At 46.4% G+C, this 22,479-nt stretch overlaps 1 protein-coding gene and 1 long non-coding RNA gene across 5 annotated transcripts in view; one reads left to right on the plus strand and one right to left on the minus strand.

The window, feature by feature from the left end:
• LOC139745784 (nephrin-like) overlaps positions 1-3,089 on the minus strand; it is a 407,506-nt gene extending 404,417 nt beyond the window's left edge. For all 4 annotated transcript variants that reach the window (XR_011711950.1, XR_011711952.1, XR_011711953.1 and 1 more), the window contains exon 1: positions 2,955-3,089. The gene's annotated coding sequence lies outside the window, so the exon portion shown is untranslated. The remainder of the gene's footprint in view (positions 1-2,954) is intronic.
• The window catches only part of LOC139745785 (uncharacterized), a 583,323-nt gene that overhangs the window by 500,582 nt on the left and 60,262 nt on the right, over positions 1-22,479 (plus strand). The gene's annotated exons all lie outside the window — the stretch shown is intronic.

Here is a 22,479-nt window from a genome sequence, read left to right on the forward strand (position 1 = left end):
CCTCCCTCCCTCCTCCTCTCCTCTCTCCTCCAAACATTCATGCACTTTGCCATTCACAGCCTCAGCTCCGCGACTGCCACAGTGGCGGGCGGGCACCATAGTCCGGCAGCAAGTGCCATATATATATATATTCTCTCTCTCTCTCTCTCTCTCTCTCTCTCTCTCTCTCTCTCTCTCTCTCTCTCTCTCTCTCTCTCTCTATCTATCTATCTATCTATCTATCTATCTATCTCTCCCTCATCTCTTGGTGCAAACTCTCCCGTCCTCGCTGTCACTCTGCCATCACCACCACTACATCATCTGCCACAAACCACCACTTTGGCCTCACCCTCCTCTTCTGCCACCACAAACCACCGCCATTATGAACAGGGGCTGGTGGGGAGGGAGGCCTCTCTCTCTCTCTCTCTCTCTCTCTCTCTCTCTCTCTCTCTCTCTCTCTCTCTTCCTCGACCACCGCTTCCATTCTGTTTTTCTCGAGCATATATTGGTGTGGGGGGGTGGGTGTTGGGGTAGGGGTGGGGGGGTTGATGTGGGGGATTGATGTGGGGGGGTTAGGGGGTGCGCAACACTCACACCTAGGTCCATTCATGGTTTCATTCTCGTTCTGTGACTCAACTGTTGTGTCTCTCCACCTTTCTTTCAACCCCCAACTCCTCCTCCTTCTCCCCACACCCTCTTTTTATGACCTTCATCACTTCAGTGGCTGTCGAGTTCCACTCCTTCCCCCTCCTTTGGTGGGGAAAATGTGGATTGTCCCAACTGTTTCCTCTGATTTTCTTATCCTTCAAGGTGAGGATATTCGCCGGGCACACACACACATACACACAACCCCCCACCCCACCCCCACCCTTCCTTGCGTGCGTGCTGGGGGGAAGGGAGGGAGGAGGGGGGGAGGGGATGATGATGGAGAGGAGGGGGGGTTGTTTGGGGGTTTTAGGGGTAATGGTGGGGGGGAGGGGATGATGATGGAGAGGAGGGGGGGTTGTTTGGGGGTTTTAGGGGTAATGGTGGGGGGGAGGGGATGATGATGGAGAGGAGGAGGGGGGGTTGTTTGGGGGTTTTAGGGGTAATGGTGGGGGGGAGGGGATGATGATGGAGAGGAGGGGGGGTTGTTTGGGGGTTTTAGGGGTAATGGTGGGGGGGAGGGGATGATGATGGAGAGGAGGGGGGGTTGTTTGGGGGTTTTAGGGGTAATGGTGGGGGGGAGGGGATGATGATGGAGAGGAGGGGGGGTTGTTTGGGGGTTTTAGGGGTAATGGTGGGGGGGAGGGGATGATGATGGAGAGGAGGGGGGGTTGTTTGGGGGTTTTAGGGGTAATGGTGGGGGGGAGGGGATGATGATGGAGAGGAGGGGGGGTTGTTTGGGGGTTTTAGGGGTAATGGTGGGGGGGAGGGGATGATGATGGAGAGGAGGGGGGGTTGTTTGGGGGTTTTAGGGGTAATGGTGGGGGGGAGGGGATGATGATGGAGAGGAGGGGGGGTTGTTTGGGGGTTTTAGGGGTAATGGTGGGGGGGAGGGGATGATGATGGAGAGGAGGGGGGGTTGTTTGGGGGTTTTAGGGGTAATGGTGGGGGGGAGGGGATGATGATGGAGAGGAGGAGGGGGGGAGGGGATGATGATGGAGAGGAGGGGGGGTTGTTTGGGGGTTTTAGGGGTAATGGTGGGGGGGAGGGGATGATGATGGAGAGGAGGAGGGGGGGAGGGGATGATGATGGAGAGGAGGGGGGGTTGTTTGGGGGTTTTAGGGGTAATGGTGGGGGGGAGGGTTAACAGGGGCATGGTGGTGTGGCACCAGCCAGCGACGGCAACACCGCACTCAGTCTCATGGCAACACAGCGCCACAGTAGCCATGGCTGCCACAGACAACAGGCCCCCCTCCCTCCTTCCTCCTGTCGCCACTCCATCGGGGAGTTCTCCAGGGCTGACATGGAAGGGGGTCGGCTGTGCCCCGCTCCTGTTTCCACCCATGTCACGTCCTGGCATGTCACCCTTCGGCACAAAAGATCATTACATTATCTCATAACTCTTTCTCCAGTTTTAGATCGTCTTTCTCAAGTTTTAGATCGTCTTTCTCCAGTTTTAGATCGTCTTTCTCCAGTTTTAGATCGTCTTTCTCAGTTTTAGATCGTCTTTCTCAGTTTTAGATCGTCTTTCTCAAGTTTTAGATCGTCTTTCTCAGTTTTAGATCGTCTTTCTCCAGTTTTAGATCGTCTTTCTCCAGTTTTAGATCGTCTTTCTCAAGTTTTAGATCGTCTTTCTCCAGTTTTGGATCGTCTTTCTCCAGTTTTAGATCGTCTTTCTCCAGTTTTAGATCGTCTTTCTCCAGTTTTAGATCGTCTTTCTCCAGTTTTAGATCGTCTTTCTCAAGTTTTAGATCGTCTTTCTCCAGTTTTAGATCGTCTTTCTCAAGTTTTAGATCGTCTTTCTCAGTTTTAGATCGTCTTTCTCAAGTTTTAGATCGTCTTTCTCAGTTTTAGATCGTCTTTCTCAGTTTTAGATCGTCTTTCTCCAGTTTTAGATCGTCTTTCTCAAGTTTTAGATCGTCTTTCTCCAGTTTTGGATCGTCTTTCTCCAGTTTTAGATCGTCTTTTTCAGTTTTAGATCATCTTTCTCCAGTTTTAGATCATCTTTCTCAAGTTTTAGATCGTCTTTCTCAAGTTTTAGATCGTCTTTCTCCAGTTTTAGATCGTCTTTCTCAAGTTTTAGATCGTCTTTCTCAAGTTTTAGATCGTCTTTCTCAAGTTTTAGATCGTTTCGGTCTTAAGTTCCTTGAATTCTTTTCTTTTTTTCTTTTACGAATGCGACACACACACACACACACACACACACGGCCACGCACTCTTTCTCTTTTTCTCTCAAGGATCACGTTTCCGTCGGGTGCGTATGTATCTCTGTGTCTAATCTATATTATCTTATCTGTACGCCTCTGGCGGCTCTGCTGGACGACACTCACTGTGCACCGTTAGCATCACTGTGCCAGAGAGGAGAGGGGGTGTTGTGGGAGGTAGCGCGCGAGGAACTGGCGTTCATAAGCTGAACAGGCCTCACCCCGCATCCCATCCTCCATCCCCCAGCAACCCCTCCTCCCCTCCCACACTCAGCAGCATCTGCGCACCGGCCACTGCGCACTGGCGGTGACGGGAGGAGGTGGTGTAGGAGGGAGGGGTTAGGGTGGGTGGTTGCCCGCTTGCCCAACTCCCTACCCTGCCCACACACACACACACACACACACACACCCCGTTTCCCAGGCAGTGTTAACGAGTGGCTGTGCCCGTCATACGGGTCCTGCTACTGAATAAGGGGAGGGAGACTTAAGACCTCTCTCTCTCTCTCTCTCTCTCTCTCTCTCTCTCTCTCTCTCTCTCTCTCTCTCTCTCTCTCTCTCTCTCTCTCTCGCAGACACACATACACACACACACATACACACAACCCCCCACCCCACCCGTCCCTGTGATTATCTCGAGAGAGAGAGAGAGAGAGAGAGAGAGAGAGAGAGAGAGAGAGAGAGAGAGAGAGAGGGAGAGAGAGGGAGCTACTACTAATCTATCTATCTATCTATCTATCTATCTCTATCTCTACACGCGTGGGGGGGGGGGAGGAATGGAAATATAAGAGCCGCGAAAGCTGTTTCAGCCGTCAATTTAAACCATTTACGCCACCCCACCACCACCGCCCGTCGGTCGGTCGGGTCTCGGAGAGCTAGCCAGAGCCCGGCCGGCTGTCATGGGGTTTTATTGTTTCCCTACAGCCTGGCCAGGCATTAAATGTGATGCAGATATATATATAGATAACATATATGTACATTGGCCAGGCATTAACTGTGACGCAGATATGTATATAGATAACATATATGTACATTGGCTAGGCATTAACTGTGACGCAGATATATATAGATAACATATATGTACATTGGCCAATCATTAAATGTGACGCAGATATATAGATAACATATATGTACATTGGCCAGGCATTAACTGTGACGCAGATTTATATATAGATAACATATATGTACATTGGCCAGGCATTAACTGTGACGCAGATATGTATATAGATAACATATATGTACATTGGTCAGGCATTAACTGTGACGCAGTCATCCTAGGGGATATATATAGATATATATATATATATATATATGTACATATATACATATATACATAACTGGGGATAGGGGAGAAAGAATACTTCCCACGTATTCCCTGCGTGTCGTAGAAGGCGACTAAAAGGGGAGGGAGCGGGTGGCTGGAAATCCTCCCCTCTCGTTTTTTTTTTAATTTTCCAAAAGAAGGAACAGAGAAGGGGGCCAGGTGAGGATATTCCCTCAAAGGCCCAGTCCTCTGTTGTGAACGCTACCTCGCTATTGCGGGAAATGGCGAATAGTATGGAAAAAAAATACATATACACACACACACACACACGGCCAGAAATGGGGATTATAATATATCGATTAAATTAAGCCATAAATCAGGGACGTGGGGGAGCCACGCGCAGGTCGCGTTATAGGGGCTTGGTCAAAGGGCACCCCATGACCGCGGGTGGTTCCCATGTCGTGAATTCGACGTCGTATTCTCCTCCCGACGTTGGTCTCACTGATTGGCGATACGTCCAACTGATGCGTCCAATGTTCATACACGTCGTTTATGTACGGGTTGTGTGAATTGCGTCGTGTCGCCTGGCAGCTACGGAGCGTAATTGGCTTACGACGTGACGCGTTTACGTCACTGCCATTGCGACGATCGGTCTTGCCATTCATGACCAACATGTTCCAACAGCTGGTCGAGTCTGGACAAGCTTGTTACGAGGGCGAATGAACGCCATTGTTAACATCACGAGTGTAATTAGCATATCAACATCACGGTTGTAATTAGCATGTCAACATCACGGTTGTAATTAGCATCTTAATATCACAGGTGTAATTAGCATGTCAACATCACGGTTGTAATTAGCATGTCAACATCACGGCTGTAATTGACATGTCAACGTCACGGCTGTAATTAGCATGTCAACATCACGGATGTAATGAGCATGTCAACATCACGGGTGTAATTAGCATCTTAAGATCTAACGTAAACAAGATCTTTCAACGCTGTCTACTAAGAGACCATTTTTTTTTTCTCCTTTTTTCTCTTAAGAACATCATCTGCGGGGTCCTCACATTTCACCGGGCTATCAAACACACATCCCACGAGCGACTCTGTAGGGGGGAAAAAAAAAAGACGGGTGGACAGGTGCCCTCCCGTCAACGGACGTGGACGGGGAGGGCCAACCACCGAGACGAATATAATCAAGTGACTGTGTGGGGGTGGGTGTGTGGGGTGAAGGTGTGGTGGTGTGGGGGGAGTGTGAGTGTAGTGTAGTAGAGATAGGGGTGTGGGGTGAGGGTGTGGGGGGAGTGTGGAGTGTAGGGTAGTAGAGATAGGGGTGTGGGGTGAAGGTGTGGTGGTGTGGGGGGAGTGTGAGTGTAGTGTAGTAGAGATAGGGATGTGGGGGGAGTGTGGAGTGTAGTGTAGTAGAGATAGGGGTGTGGGGTGAAGGTGTGGGGGGAGTGTGAGTGTAGGGTAGTAGAGATAGGGGTGTGGGGTGAAGGTGTGGTGGTGTGGGGGGAGTGTGAGTGTAGTGTAGTAGAGATAGGGGTGTGGGGTGAGGGTGTGGGGGGAGTGTGGAGTGTAGTGTAGTAGAGATAGAGATTACAGACGGCCTGTCTATCTATCTTCCTGTCGAGTGTCGAGTTTGGCGAGGTCGACACAGACGGTGAGGGCGCTTGATCGACACTTGACAGGGAACCGGCCCGACCAGACTTTCCCGTCGTACAACCACCACGTCCGCTGTGTTGCCAACCCCATGGTCGTCCCCCTCTCCCTCCACTCCTCTCCTCTCTCTCTCTCCCTCCCTCTCTCTCCCTCCCTCACTCCCTCCCTCTCTCCCTCACTCACTCCCTCCCTTCTCCCCCGTCTACTGTTGGAGGTTGTCGTCTTTTGCGAACGGCCCGCGCCCGTTAGGTCGCGGTGCATCACTTGGGTTTAATTCTGTTGTAGGTTAGGGATTTCTGGGTTCTGTTACTGTCCTTCAGGAGATATAACCTCTTCACAGCAGGTCTTGTGTTATCTGGCTTTCCCTGTCCTCCAGCAGATAACCTGGTCATAGACCATCAGGTCTTGTGTTATCTGGCCTTCCCATGTACTGTCCTCCAGCAGATAACCTGGTCATAGACCATCAGGTCTTGTGTTATCTGGCCTTCCCATGTACTGTCCTTCAGCAGATAACCTGGTCATAGACCATCAGGTCTTGTGTTATCTGTCCTTCCCATGTACTGTTCTCCAGCAGATAACCTGGTCATAGACCATCAGGTCTTGTGTTATCTGTCCTTCCCATGTACTGTTCTCCAGCAGATAACCTGGTCATAGACCATCAGGTCTTGTGTTATCTGTCCTTCCCATGTACTGTCCTCCAGCAGATAACCTGGTCAGTTGTACCTGTGTGTTGACTCTCAAACATTAATATACTTGTCGTTTCCTTTCTTTATCTTCCGTTTCTCTTATTGTTTCCTGCCGTCGTCCTCACTTCTCTTGTTTCCACACGCCTCCGTTTCTGTTGTCTGTTGTTTCCCCACGCCTCCGTTTCTGTTGTCTGTTGTTTCATGCATGTGGCCGGCTCTGATGTAATCTATGTCGCTTCTTTCGCTCATATTTATACACTCATACACACACTCTCTCTCTCTCTCTCTCTCTCTCTCTCTCTCTCTCTCTCTCTCTCTCTCTCTCTCTCTCTCTCTCTCTCTCTCTCAACCCCCTTTCTTTCCTCTCGTCTGTTATTCATGTCATCTCTTGGTTCGCTCAATTTCTCCCCCCTCACCCATGAGCATCTCCCGCTCCTGTACATTCGCCCAGCGTGTGTTGAAGGGAAGGGGTGGATAACACCACTACGCTAAATAACAAGTTTCCTGGAAGTGACTTTATGGTCGGCCATCCCACATTAACTTTATGAGCGGGTCGCCATGATGTGCATTCGTCATAAGAACTACGTTCCTTGAATCGTGGACTCTGGTGGTGGTGGCGGGGGGGTTCAATGAGAGCTGTTTGTCCTTTGAATTTGCTTCCATTTTCTGGGAGTCATTTTGGTGAAAGACGCCCGGGGTGTTAATTAACAATGGGGGGATGTCTAATTACGATGCTGCAGGTTGCTGTTAATGAGGTATTTAAAATCTTAATTGATGGTAGTGTCTTTTAGCCCGATGATATGACATACCCACCCCCCTTGAGCACGAGGGTACGACCTGTGAGCACGACGGTACGACGTTTGAGCATGATGGTACGACGCTTGAGCACGATGGTACGATCTTTGAACACGACGGTACGATGTTTGAGCACGATAGTACAATGTTTGAGCACGACGGTACGACGTTTGAGGACGATGGTAGGATCTTTGAGCACGACGGTACGATCTTTGAGCACGACGGTACGATCTTTGAGCACAACGGTACGATCTTTGAGCGCGATGGTACGATCTTTGAGCACGACGGTACGATCTTTGAGCACGACGGTATGATATTTGAGCACGACGGTACGATCTTTGAGCACGACGGTAGGACCTTTGAGCGCGACGGTACGACCTTTGAGCACGATGGCACAAGACGGCCCGGAAACAATTTGGCTCTGGTCTAATTCTTACAAAATGAATGACCTCCCGCTCCTCATACTTAACACTTGTGAATAAAACTCACTCGATTATGTTAGATAAAAGATAACAAGGTTAGGGGAGAAGATAAGATAAGGTAGATAATGGTCGAGTACATGATTTTGGGTGACAATTTCGGTCGTGTCGACGTAGCGTGGGTTGCAGCAAAGTTTCAATGGGCAGATGTGGAGATGACATACACAGACCACTGGTCGATTATACAAAAGACCAACTGGTCGATCATACAAGCGACTACTGGTCGATCATACAAGAGACTACTGGTCGATCATACAAAAGACCAGAGGTCGCTCATACAAAAGACCAGAGGTCGATCGTACAAAATGACCAGAGGTCGATCATACAAGAGACTACTGGTCGATCATACAAAAGACTCCTGGTCGATCATACAAAAGACCAGAGGTCGATCATACAAAAGACCACTGGTCGATCATACAAGAGACTACCGGTCGATCATACAAAAGCAGAGGTCGATCATACAAAAGACCCCTGGTCGATCATACAAGAGACTACCGGTCGATCATACAAAAGCAGAGGTCGATCATACAAAAGACCCCTGGTCGATCATACAAGAGACTCCTGGTCGATCATACAAAAGACCAGAGCTCGATCATACAAAAGACCAGAGCTCGATCATACAAAAGACCCCTGGTCGATGATACAAAGACCAGTTGTCGATCATACAAAGACCAGTTGTCGTTCATACAGAAGACCACTGGTTGATCATACAGAACACCACTGGTTTATCATACAAAGGCTGTAAGACCAGACCCCCTCTTGAAATTCGTCCTAATGAGGACTTGTGCCGCTGCTTCACTGCCGTAGTTTGAGAGACGAGGTGCTTTGAGTTCCCCAGGTAACTCCCCTCCGGCTTCAGGGATGACACTCATCTTGTGTTCGTGATTACACATAAGACTGGGAGGCCCTCATTTGCATACATGATCCTGCGGCCGTACGTGGCATGTGTGTGTGTGTGTGTGTGTGTGTGTGTGTGTGTGTGTGTGTGTGTGTGTGTGTGTGTGGGTGCACCTTGTGTCTCTGTGTGCACCTTGTGTTTCTGTGTGCCTGTGCAAATTTAGTTGCGCATGTATTTTTCTTTTGTCTCGTATTTGCATATGCGTATGTATGTATCTGTAATTAGTACGTAAGCATTAGAAGCATGAAATAATGTCTAAATGAATGCCTTTCCACGGATGTCTTCAGTCACATAATTAGTTAACTCCCCCATATATGCGTATGTATGTCTCTTTCTATAAACGAGGTATTCCATATCACAAGTGCTTTTTCACACACAACACCACAAGCTGTTTACCATTTCCGTTGACGACACTAGGTGCCCCGTGCCCTCATATTATATCCCCAGTTGCCACATCACCCACTCTTGCATTCACATCACCCGTCACCAATACTCCATCTCTCGTATCAGAAGAATTACTGACACACTCACGTAGCTCCTAAAACTCTCGCCTCTCTTCCTCACTCATCTTGATGCCTTGTGCATAAGCATTAAAAATCACACATTTCTCGTTATTCATCTTCATTTCTATCCACAGAGGCTAGGTTTCACTTCTCTACACTCTGTCACACACTCGCACAATTCTTGCTTGAGCAGTAGTGCTACCCCATCCTTAGCTCTTGCCCTCACACTAACCCTTGACTTTACTCCCGGCCGCCATACACAAGGGTCGTCCCGTTGCGCTCAAAGTTCGTGCCGTTATGTTCGAGTGTCATATCTTCGTGCTCGAGGGTCGTGCAGTCGTGTTCACGGGTTGTGCCTACGTGCTCAAAAGAGACATAGTTACGACTCTCCTAAACGGACGTGTGTTTCTGAACGGTGAATGGCTGTGGTCTGCAGCACTCAGGATTTGGAACGGAAATGGTTCCGATGGCTAAAGAACTGCTTTGACGTCACTGATTGGCAAATCCTAACCATCTCAAGTTCCTCATCAGGACGGAACCTAAGAGTGTTCCCTATTGGCTCATCAAACGCGGTGCTCAGATGAACCCTAAAAGGGCTGTAGAATAGGAAAATCTTTTGACAACAAAACTCCCTCCCGAGCCTCTCGCTGATCCCACCTGATTGGTATATTACGTCGTGGGATCGGTTGATGACGCACGGGAAGCCAAGTGGCGTGTCAGGGGAAGGTGTATAGATGATATATCCTCGTCAGGTACGAAGAGTGGACCGATGACCCCCCCCCCCCAACAGTTTCTCCTGTGATCTGAATAGGTTCGCCAGCCCTCACCAGGTCACAGACAAGGGGTTGGACACTGTCAGCATATAGTGACACTGTGGACCGAGTCTGTTTTTTTTTGTTTTTTTTTCGATGTCAGAAGTGTGTCTGTTTTTGTTATGTTTTTGACTTGATAAAGTTAAGTGGTATAGTCTGGGTTGATAGAGAGAGAGAGAGAGAGAGAGAGAGAGAGAGAGAGAGAGAGAGAGAGAGAGAGAGAGAGAGAGAGAGAGAGACTCTCTTTCCATTGAGATAATAACGGGACATCAATCATGTGAGTCAATAAAGATTTTCGAGGGTGTAGTGGAAGAGTGGTCGCTTGGGAAATTGGCCCTTTTTTGTCAGGCACTTCAGGCCTCCTATGCCAACCCGACCCCACCCCTACCAGCTGTCCCATATATCACAAGGGGGGGAGGGGGTTGAGCATGGGTTGGGGAGGTGGGGTTGGAAGTATGAGGTCAGGGTAGGGGGAGAGGGAGGTGAAGTATGAGGCAAGTGTGAGGCGAGTATGTAGCCAGAAGACACTGCAGCGCCCTGTGTTCCTATCCTAGCCTGAGCCAGGGGCGCCCCCATTTTATCGGCCAACCTTACCCTAAGGGGTGGATGAACAGCTTCGTTGACTGTGGACCGACCGCCGCAACCAGGATTCGAACCTTATGCAGGAACGCTCTAGCCACTCCAACACAGGAGCCCGTAGTTATCTCATGAATAACCTGCTAATTACCCAAGCGTCGAGGATAAACGTGTTTTCATTTCCACTGCTACTCTGATGCCCACCTCTTCAGGGGAGCGCAAGGGCTAAAGACAAAAACCCACCCCTTTGTTTCTCTCTCTCTCTCTCTCTCTCTCTCTCTCTCTCTCTCTCTCTCTCTCTCTCTCTCTCTCTCTCTCTCTCTCTCTCTCGCTAGGCAAAGCTCCCACCACGTCCCCCAGTTAACGGGGCAAACTGCCTTACCCTCCGCCCAAGTCTTTGCTAATTAGCCTCGTTACACAAGCTCTAATGACGACCTCCGGAATAAACCAAATCAGGTCTCGAGACTACGTACTTAAAACACGTTACACAGAACCGACGTCTTATGGTTTTGTTATGGGGTTCGTTTTCAGTGGCTGGTGCTGTAGGAGAGACTGCTTCCGACGCTACGTAAAGTTGCGCGTTTGTTTACGTAGAAATTGAAATGAATGCTATTTCCTAAACCACGGAATATATATAGTTGCGGTCTTCCCTAGAAAATATAGTCTGTGACTCCATGAAAAAAAGAAGAAAAAAAAAAAAAAAAATATATATATATATATATATATATATATATATATATATATATATATATATATATATATATATATATATATATTTGTGTATGTGTGTGCGTGTTTGGAGAGAGAGAGAGAGAGAGAGAGAGAGAGAGAGAGAGAGAAAATATACATCCATTTTCTATTTCAGTCTGAAGTCAGACAAACATCCCTCGTTTTCCATTGAATCATTCGCCTTTCAAATGCACTCACGGTAACTATATGTAAATCTACCCACTAATTGCTCTGCATTTTTCATGGCCAATTAATCGCCCACAACAATTGTATTTTCTCTGAGAAAATGGAATTTGGGACGGAGAGAGATGGAAGGGTGGCTTCGCCTGGGGAAGGAGAGAGATGGAGGAAAAGGGAGAGAGAGAGAGAGAGAGAGAGAGAGAGAGAGAGAGAGAGAGAGAGAGAGAGAGAGAGAGAGAGAGAGAGAGTGCATATCCAATTACGAGTTTCTTAGTTGAGATTTGGATATGAATCCCTCCTTCTTCTTCTTCTTCTCCTTCTTCTTCTTCTTCTTCTTCTTCTTCTTCTTCTTCTTCTTCATCATCTCTTTTGTCTCTCATCCTCGAGATATTTCGTCTTTTAAATCTCCTAAGTGGGAGGAGAATTAAGATAGGAGTGCATGGGAAAGACAGACAGCAGAAGTGTCCATTTGCCCGTCTCGAGGTCATCTCTTTCGTTGTAGCATCTATCTACTCCTGTATTTCAGTGGATGAGGTATGCATAGACCGGCTAAAAGATGGTATATAGAAGATAGGATAGTATAAATGAAATGAGAAACAAGACTTTGTGAACTGTTCTACATTTCTTATAAGTTTCGATGTACGTTCTCTGAAAATCGTCCTGGGACACGCCGATGTACACTCACCAACAAAAGTCCTGGGACACTCCCGGTCGAAGCTATGTCCAGCCTACTGTCTCGCCAGGCGGGATCCGGGACTCCACACGTATCCCAGGGCTTTGGTCCTCGACTGTCCACCAAGAGAAGGGGATCTTGTGTCTAAGATATTAATGAACAGGGACTATAGATGCTTTTTTGATGATGAAAAACGCTCCAGGTTTTGAACGAAATGTGTCTAAAAGAATGAGATGAATAAAGGGCGAGTTGCAATACTCGAGACCTGTGCAAAGTTAAGCAAAACAGCCACAAGATAAGTAAAGTGCGAGAAGAAAATGAAAGTGATCTGGAGAGTGTGGCATTCTCTTAGGAAAATTACCTGCATAATAGAGTGAAGGAATACACACGTTCTCCAGTTACAGATGCCAAGGAGGACTTAGGCAAGTGGAAACACATAGTCTACTAAGAGGACATATACACTCGCGATACCTCTTGTGAAAAAGGTGATCTTAATTCTGTAAATAGAAAGAGAAATTATCGTCGAAAAGAGATGGAAAAATGAGTTGAAAGAGATAAAGACTCACGAAACCTCTTGTGTAAAAAGGTGATCTTAATTCTTGTAAATAGAAAGATAAATTATCGTCGAAAAGAGATGGAAAAATGAGTTGAGAGAGAAAAAGACTCACGAAACCTCTTGTAAAAAGGTGATCTTAATTCGTGATCTTAATTCTGTAAATAGAAAGAGAAATTATCGTCGAAAAGAGATGGAAAAATGAGTTGAAAGAGAAAAAGACTCACGAAACCTCTTGTGTAAAAAGGTGATCTTAATTCTTGTAAATAGAAAGATAAATTATCGTCGAAAAGAGATGGAAAAATGAGTTGAGAGAGAAAAAGACTCACGAAACCTCTTGGAAAAAGGTGATCTTAATTCTGTATATAGAAAGAGAAATTATCGTCGAAAAGAGATGGAAAAGTGAGTTGAAAGAGAAAAAGACTCACGAAACCTCTTGTAAAAAGGTGATCTTAATTCGTGATCTTAATTCTGTAAATAGAAAGAGAAATTATCGTCGAAAAGAGATGGAAAAATGAGTTGAAAGAGAAAAAGACTCACGAAACCTCTTGTGTAAAAAGGTGATCTTAATTCTTGTAAATAGAAAGATAAATTATCGTCGAAAAGAGATGGAAAAATGAGTTGAGAGAGAAAAAGACTCACGAAACCTCTTGTAAAAAGGTGATATTAATTCGTGATCTTAATTCTGTAAATAGAAAGAGAAATTATCGTCGAAGAGAGATGGAAAAAGGGGTTGAGAGAGAAAAAGTTCTTCTTAAAAAACAAATATACTGAAGCGGCTCCTGCAAAAGATGGGACAGCACATCATTCTTGATAGCCACAATGTGTCTAAACCTGGAATTGCATCCTGTTGTTACCGCTCGAACATGCTTACGCAATAGATTAACTGTCGTAACAAGTTATATAACAAAACTGGCCACTGGGCTCTTACGGAAACCCCCCCTTTGTGACCTGTGTAATCTTCGAGCGCCACTCGGCTCACTGGATGAGTGTGGGCTGCCTCAATAAATTATCCACCGTTAGGGACAAAGAATAATAAAGAAACTCGTGAGAGATGGAGGAGGCTTGGATCGATTCTTGGGGAGGGAAAATTAAAGACTTGGTGGTTGAAATATGGGAAAAGTTTGATTTTTTTTGTCCAGGAGGAAGAAGCAGCCAATGTGAGGTTGTTGAGGATAAGACATAGGTTTTATATGGTCGCGTTGCAGCAGTGGTGATGTCAGGAGGCAACTACGAAAGAGACAAGAGTAAACGCGGCAACAACTACGAAAGAGGCAAAGAGACAAAGAGTAAACCAACGAAAGAAGACAGAAATGGGAAGAAATTACGACAAACCAGAATGGGGAAAATCACTTGACAGTTGAAATATTACAGCTCTTGGTTGAACTAAATTTGAGGGTTGAGGACGGAAATGTAAATACAAACGCATATACAGACAGGACAACAGACAGGAACAAGGAGAGAGCGAGGAATGCTGAAGCTGGAAGGCGGCGGTGGTGATGGGCGGGAACTGTGGCTGCTAGCGAGGGAGTGTCGCCATTACGGCTTTTCTCGCTGGAGCTTGGCGGGAATAGATGCATGTACCCCCGTTAGTGTATATGTATATACACACATTCTCTCTCTCTCTCTCTCTCTCTCTCTCTCTCTCTCTCTCTCTCTCTCTCTCTCTCTCTCTCTCTATATATATATATATATATATATATATATATATATATATATATATATTTACCGTTTATTGTAGCATGAATTAGTTTTACACTTGGGGACTTGACAATTTCAAGGATTTACGTAGATATCAATAATATCTGGAGAAAAAAAACAAAAAAAAAATTGAAATCGCGAGATGCAGGAAGGGGTGAGAGAAGGGGGGAATGAGCCTACGATAATGGAGAGAGAGAGAGAGAGAGAGAGAGAGAGAGAGAGAGAGAGAGAGAGAGAGAGAGAGAGAGAAGGATACTCTACACGTCCTAGGGGTTCTGTTACTCCTCAGCATTTTCCACACACAGGAAGTCTACCTCCAGTGGTGACTCGCTGGGGTACGAGTTCTTTTCCAGCCTCGATGGTAAGGAGGAGACAGAGTTCTGTTCCACCTCGATGGAAAGGAGAGAGTGCTCGGATATCTGTTCCACCTGGACGGGGAAGGAGAGAGGATATTAGAGTTCTCATTCACCTTGATGGAAGGGAGAGAGGACACAGAGTTCTATTCCACCAAGGAGAAAGGACACTTGAGTTCTGTCCTCCTTGATGGATGGGAGAGAGGATATAACATAATGGAGCAACTTTTCAATTGATAATAATGCCATAAATGGAGCAAATTCCTTCCTAACCAGTTGTAATGTCACTGTGGGGCAACTTTCCAGTCCCCACATTTGAACAAATCTCACAGAAGTAATGCATTAAAGCAACTCTCCCATCAGCAGTGTTCCACACTGGTTTACGACCCTCATCAGTAGGGTACGACGTGTGGAGCAACCCTCCCATTGGCAGTGTACCACACCTGGATCAACAACCCCTCTCACAAATCTAGTACCATAAGGGCCTTACACACCTGGATCAACAACCCCTCTCACAAATCTAGTACCATAAGGGCCTTACACACCTGGATCAACAACCCCTCTCACAAATCTAGTACCATAAGGGCCTTACACACCTGGATCAACAACCCCTCTCACAAATCTAGTACCATAAGGGCCTTACACACCTGGATCAACAACCCCTCTCACAAATCTAGTACCATAAGGGCCTTACGTACCTGTACCCACTGGAATGTATAACAGGGGCACAAATTACCAAGCAGTGGTGTGTTACAGTGGCGCCACTCTTCCCACCAAGCCATGTATTACACTGCCAGTCGTGATTTTTCCAGCAACGAAAAACAGACCACCTCTAGCAGTGTCCTGCAGTGACATTAATTCCCACGCAGTGACCTGTACCCGACAGCAACTCGTAAGCAGTGATGGGAGTGATGAGCGAGTGGGATCACAGTCAGAGCAACTACCCCAGAATCATTTCGCTACTCTGGAACAGTTTTCTCATTAGCTTTGATTCGGGCGGGTGCAACTCTCTGTGGTGTGATCAGTGCCTGCGGTCGGAGTGCGGGTGAGTCTTAGTGAGGTCTTACCGTGATAGACAGGCTCCCTCATTGGTCTTGAACAAGCCTAGGGAAACTCCCAATGGGTAACGAACACCAACGACCAGTGTGGAGCAGCTCTGGAGCAACTTCCTCCCTCCACCAGCAAGGAACTATATGGAGCAGCTCCCCAAGTAACAATGTACCACAATAGAACAACTCCCCCACGAGCAAGGAGCCAGCCTGGAGCAGCGCTGTGGGCGATAAACAAGTGTGGTCGCCGGGTTAACAACATTCCCAGTTTCCTCGCGTGTGTACGTGATGCGACTGTAAATAAACTAACTGTGTCGGATAGGTGGCGGACGGCCTTCTAGATCCACAAAATTGAGGCTCACAGTTTCACGTCTTCAAAAATCTTTTCTTTGATATATCTGTCTTCCCTCCTTTCTTTGCTCTGCAACTGAGAAATAATATTTAGTTTTATCTCTTCTTACTCCACTGGAGAACAGTATATTTCCTCGCTGGGAAAATGTGATATGAGCGGAAATTAAGAAATCGTCCGCGGTACACAGACTCCCAAATGTTTTGGAGTTGTGTTTGGAGGTGATGGATGGTACCAAGTAGAAGGCGCTGTCTGAGAAATACAGAATAAACAGGGAGGGAAATGGCGTCTGTTTGAATTCCTATCAAGACGTTCTGGTGACGCGAGGCATAAACAAAGAAACGGCTGTGGTCGAACGCGTGTTCCGTGGGCGTTTGAGCAACGGTAGTAACGGGATTGACGAAGAACTAGGGTGAATAACACTGCTGCAAACGCAGATATAAATTCAATAGGTACATAAAAGTAAAATTGTATCATCTACGTACAATAGTAGTTGGGGAAGTTGGGCGCCTTGTAAGCTGGGGTCGTGAACCCTCGTCTTCACACACACACGCAGGTGTGGAGGAACACCTGCTCAACATCTGCCCTGCTGACGGTACACGAAGGGAAGGGACTGTCTTGCGGCTCGCAGTATGTTCAACTCGTGTCCGTCTCCTCCAGGTTGAAAGAACTAGCGACGAAGACCACCTCGGAGAGGATGCGCGGGAAAGACTCGATGCTGGAGAGGCAAGTGGGAGGGTAGTGGCAAGACGAGAGAGAGAGAGGAGAAGGAAGACCTAGAAAGTAAGAACAGCCTTGCAGGAGATAGACATGTCTCGGAAATCGAGAGGGCAACCAGTTCCTCGCCAAGTCTTCATCTCACAGATAACTTGGAGGAAGAGAAATATTTGTGCCCGGAAGTGGAAATCCCACAATACCTTATGATTTTCCTCTTCATTGAGGACAAAACTTTGTTTCCTTCAAGATTTGTCTATTGATTGGTTGTCCTCCGACAGACTCCCCCAGCAAGGATCTTTTCATATAACTTCCGAGTCCATAAGGGAAAAGTTAGTTGGGAACATGAGCTCAAAATATTTTCGCATCATTTACTCTTTTAGAATTAGAGTTTAGAATAAGTCTTATTTCATCTTTCCTGTAAATGACGGGTCTCAGTGTGCAAAGTTACTTTGCTTTCGCCACAATTCGTTGTCTTATACTTCGTTAAATCCGTAGTGCACGAGGATTTTGCAAGTTCCTGTATCCTTCTTTCTTTTGTGTTTCGTAAATGGATCGGAAAATAAAGTTTGGAATTGTGTGTGTGTGTGTGTGTGTGTGTGTGTGTGTGTGTGTGTGTGTGTGTGTGTGTGTGTGTGTAAGGTCATTTATGCCAGCCAGCACCATACACTAAGTCTGAAATGTAACTCGATTGTAATCAGCTAAAGTAGTTTTTATGGACAATGTGCTCAAATATTGCTTAGAGAACAAGAAACTGTTTTATATATATATATATATATATATATATATATATATATATATATATATATATATATATATATATATATATATATATATTTAATCATTTGTTTATTGCACTTTCGAATGTTCCATGCTTCATCCACAAATCTGAAATCACACACAAACGTGGATCCCCAGTATTAATCGCCCCTCTGATAAGTTATCTTTTACGAGGCATAACAATGGCTCATGACCTGGCATTTCGTGATCTCTCCTTCGTTATTTTCGACTTAGCTGGGAGGTCACACCCCCCCTGATGTTCTCCCTCCTCTTCCTGGGATCCCGTCCAGTTTAAAAACTTTTAATTGATTTTACAGACCTTCCCAGAATATCTGTCGCGGGGCCCTAGACTTCTGTGGAGATAGTATCAAAGTTCTTTTCTTTTCACTTCGGTGCGAAAATACGCGGTGAACTCACTTCCCCTGGCTTCCCTCGACATATATTTTTCTGAATATACGAGTCGCGTTCTTACATAGTTTTTCGCTTCCTTCACAAGTCTATCTGTCTCCACACCTTAGGCTATGGCGGTGGATTCTTACCGTCGTGTCTCAAAGAGTTCTCCACTCCTTCCTTCTTCATCCATGATACTCGTCCTAAACTTTCCAATTTAGGGAACCTGTCCAAACATTATGGTCCCTTTTTGCTGAGAGAATCTTCCCCTAAGTGTTAGAGGTGTTCTCCCAACTTAATTATACTCGATCAGTTTCTTGGTAGAATTTGCTGTCGTATCAAGTGTCTGGTCTTGCCGGACTGGTTGACCTGATTGCAAGCTCGGTGGTGTTTCTTCATCATCACTGGACAGATAGGAGTACAGTCCCGTTGAGGACCTTGTCGCTCTGGAGGAGTCCGTCCTTTCCCTGCTCATGTATGGAGCGCAGCAGAAGTGGTTGTTGATTCTAATGATAGTAATCACACCATTATCATATATATCATTATTATTATTGTGTTAGATCTCTTAGACTACCGAAGTCAAAGACTGGAGGAACTGGATGGGGCATTTATACCACGAGGATGGAAGTCCGCAAGAAGCTGAGATGGAGTCATGAGGGAGACACTCCAGAGGGAGAAGTCGACGAATTTTGTCCCTCATGACTTGAAGACCTGGAGGAAAGTTTACCACGATGAGATGGTTCATGAGAGAAGAGTTTGGCGAGAGTTGAGCCCGGGAAACTGGTTCTGTCGACGACCAGAACTATGATAAAGAAGAAGAAGAAGAAGGAGGAGGAGGAGGAAGAGAAGAAGAGGAACTGTCATCACAACATTCTATTCACTAACTCTCCCAGCTCAAGTGTTCCTCTTCGGCAGCTGCTGTGGTAAGCTGTGAGCCCAAGTGTATCAGAACTCGACGAAAGGGAAAATCTTTCCCTTATGTATAATTCTCGCCTACTTTGCATATCATTAGCCAAAGGTTTCCTTCCCGCACAAGTCGGCAACCTCATTTCCCGTCCTCCCCCATTATTATAACCCCATCTTGAGCAACTCATTTATCTATCTCTGGATTCTTGGGGGGAGAGAATCTCCAGCCGTCACTCAGCGTCTAATTCCGGCAATAGCTTGTGCCTAACTCAGCAGCCTCCTCGGGGATCTTCCAGCACAGAAATGCCAATGGGAATGTTATTCTGGCCCAGACCAAACGAGGCGATCTGTATTCATTATTTCAAGAGAGAATGAAAAGCAACGTCTCAGTTACCTTTCTCTCTCTCTCTCTCTCTCTCTCTCTCTCTCTCTCTCTCTCTCTCTCTCTCTCTCGTCTCTTGGATAGTGCGAGGATATACCTTCTCTGTGAGAGTGGAGGGAGAGGGAGAAGTTGATGTGAACCAGGAAGGAGAAATAAGAGAAAGAAAGGGTAGTAATGGAGAGAGTCTGCAAAGAGGGGTAAAAAAAAAAAAAGTTTGGACGGTCCGCATATATGGAATGAGGCAAAGCACTTAACAGCATCAGTGCTGGAGAGAGAGAGAGAGAGAGAGAGAGAGAGAGAGAGAGAGAGAGAGAGAGAGAGAGAGAGAAAGAGAGAGAGAGAGAGAGAGGCGGAGGGAGAGAGTTGCAAGGGACGGGAAGTGTATCTATAATAAGGAGATTGACATCAACACCTATGGGAAGAGGTATCGCGCCCGATGGGGGAGCAGTGATATAGGAATACGTGGAAGAGCCAGATAACATAAGACCTGATGGTCTATGACGAGGTTATCTGCTGGAGGACAGTACATGGGAAGGACAGATAACACAAGACCTGATGGTCTATGACGAAGTTATCTGCTGGAGGACAGTACATGGGAAGGACAGATAACACAAGACCTGATGGTCTATGACGAGGTTATCTGCTGGAGGACAGTACATGGGAAGGACAGATAACACAAGACCTGATGGTCTATGACCAGGTTATCTGCTGGAGGACAGTACATGGGAAGGACAGATAACACAAGACCTGATGGTCTATGACGAGGTTATCTGCTGGAGGACAGTACATGGGAAGGACAGATAACACAAGACCTGATGGTCTATGACCAGGTTATTTGCTGGAGGACAGTCCATGGGAAGGACAGATAACACAAGACCTGATGGTCTATGACCAGGTTATCTGCTGGAGGACAGTACATTTGGAAAGCCAGATAACACAAGACCTGATGGTCTCTGACCAGGTTATCTGCTGGAGGACACTAATAGTATCCTAGACCCTAAGTCTATTCAATAAAAACATCAACACACCCCATCCCACTCACCAATCCCTCTGGTACGCACACCTTCCAAACGGAAAATTGCCGTGGAAAGAAACACCATATAGAAAAAATATGGTATACTGCCGTGGTAATTCTTTAGGAAAGGATGACTGGACAACACATACTGACGTAGTGACGTTGTGTCGAACCCCGGATGTACTGAGGAAACAGCAGAAGGATGTTGTCCGCTGCTTTGTAAACAAAACTGGGGAACTACAAGAGTGTTGTATAGTTATCCTTGAAACAGGGTTGTAAATGAGGAGGGTCGTAAATGCATTGATAATCATCGATGTGATAACCAATAATTGTGATTGAATGCAGTAACTCAACCGGTGGACAAGTAATTATTCAGTTATTTATCTGCATCGTTCATTTAACTCAATATCAGTACTTGTGCCACTCTATGTAAAGCTAATCAATGGCTGAAATATTTTTGCGTTCTAGAAAACTGTATTAGATCTCCTTGGAATATACGCTTTTATTTCTTAAAGGAAATATGTTCAGATGCGCAAGGTTCGTAAGTCACTCCTCCTTTACAAGGTTTATTCCAGAGCGACGGAAATAGTTTAGTTGCTCCTCTTTGTACTCGTTCTAGTTTTTCTCGGAAGGGTATGAGAGGCCGGGGGGGGTCGCAGTGAGGGAGCTGTGAGGGGCCTCAGTGGGAGGCTGTGAGTGCCTCAGCGGGAGGTAGCAAGGGGTATGGCCGACCAACACCCCCTGGGGAATTAAGGGGACATGTCTGTCTCCCCAGTGGGGGAGATATGGCTTTTCCGGCGCGAGGGATGTGGTGACCAGGCTGGAATTTTAAGATGTGGAGGAAAGGCATGGGAGAAGCGGGCAGAGGAAAGTAGTGGCGTGGGGCGAGAAAGGAATAATGCTGAAATGGAATAGGAAGGAATGGGTGAGAAATGGAATAGAAAGGAATGGGTGAGAAATGGAATAGGAAGGAATATGTGGTTAGATGTACATATAAAAGCATATATGTACCCTGTATAACACAAAGTTTGCCATATGTATCTGACCAACGGGCGTTTCTGATTATATGTATATATCACTGCACACATACTTGGTTGTGTACTACCACTGCTACAGCTAAAGTTACTACTACTACTATTAATACCACTACTACCAATGGTAATAATGATAAATGGTTTATTGCCAAAGTTAAAGCCAAAGGCTGACCCATCTACAGGCATAATACTCAAGATATACACAGCCGGGCCATGAAGATGGGTCAATGCCTACAAAACCGCTTCACTCAAATACTAGGGTGACATCCTGCTGGTTGTTGATGCTGTTCATCACAATGGCTGGGGACTGGGCTCTTCTTGTATCGGTCTGGACGAGCTCGGATGGGCAGTAAGCATCTGCGGGGCTGAACTACAACTCAGGGGACGAGGGATCTCTGATGACAAGAGGTAAACGGTGGCGGGGATGATGATGCAAGGGCCACCCCCTCTTCCTGAACTCGGGTGGGGCTGGACTGTGTGGCAACACAGGGTGTACCACCCACCCCTGCGTGTTAACCGCCAGAATCTAACAATTAGGAGAATCTCAGAAAAGACCACTTAAGGAGTTGAGACTAATTGCTCCTTCGTGTTGCGAACAGCGACGGGCGAGACGGTGCCTTTGAGACGTCTTCCGGAGCCCTGGACGTGATCTCGTCGCTTCGCACGTCCTCGACTTTGCTCTACGTGAGAACGAAGGCTGAGCTGTGTGTTGTGTGGATTCTTAATGTGTTGCGTGTCTGATTGTGTTGTGTCGCATGTCGCTATGGATAGCCCAGTGCTTCTGATGTTGCTATGAGTAGCAGAGAACACTTCGTACTGCTGTGGTCAACACAGAGCGTCAAGCATCATTATGAGAGACCTATGGTCCAGGGCATCATGTCAGCAGCATCCACGGACCTTAGAACACGATCGGATCTGACTGCCCCCTCTCGGCAACTTCGAGAAAGGATGTACCCATGAAATAGAACAGCATACATAACCACAATGGGATCAGAATTTACAAATAGACTCACAAGAAACGTAAGACGAAACCACAATGGGATCAGAATCTACAAACAGACTCACAAGAAACGTAAGAAGAATCCAAACCTTTGTGTATATACATGAAAATACATGTCAAATACACTGAAGAGATTTCCTCAACTCCTTGTTCAGACGAGGAGATTCAGGA

The sequence above is a fragment of the Panulirus ornatus genome, chromosome 62 (assembly GCF_036320965.1).
Source record: "Panulirus ornatus isolate Po-2019 chromosome 62, ASM3632096v1, whole genome shotgun sequence".
Taxonomy (NCBI): domain Eukaryota; kingdom Metazoa; phylum Arthropoda; class Malacostraca; order Decapoda; family Palinuridae; genus Panulirus; species Panulirus ornatus.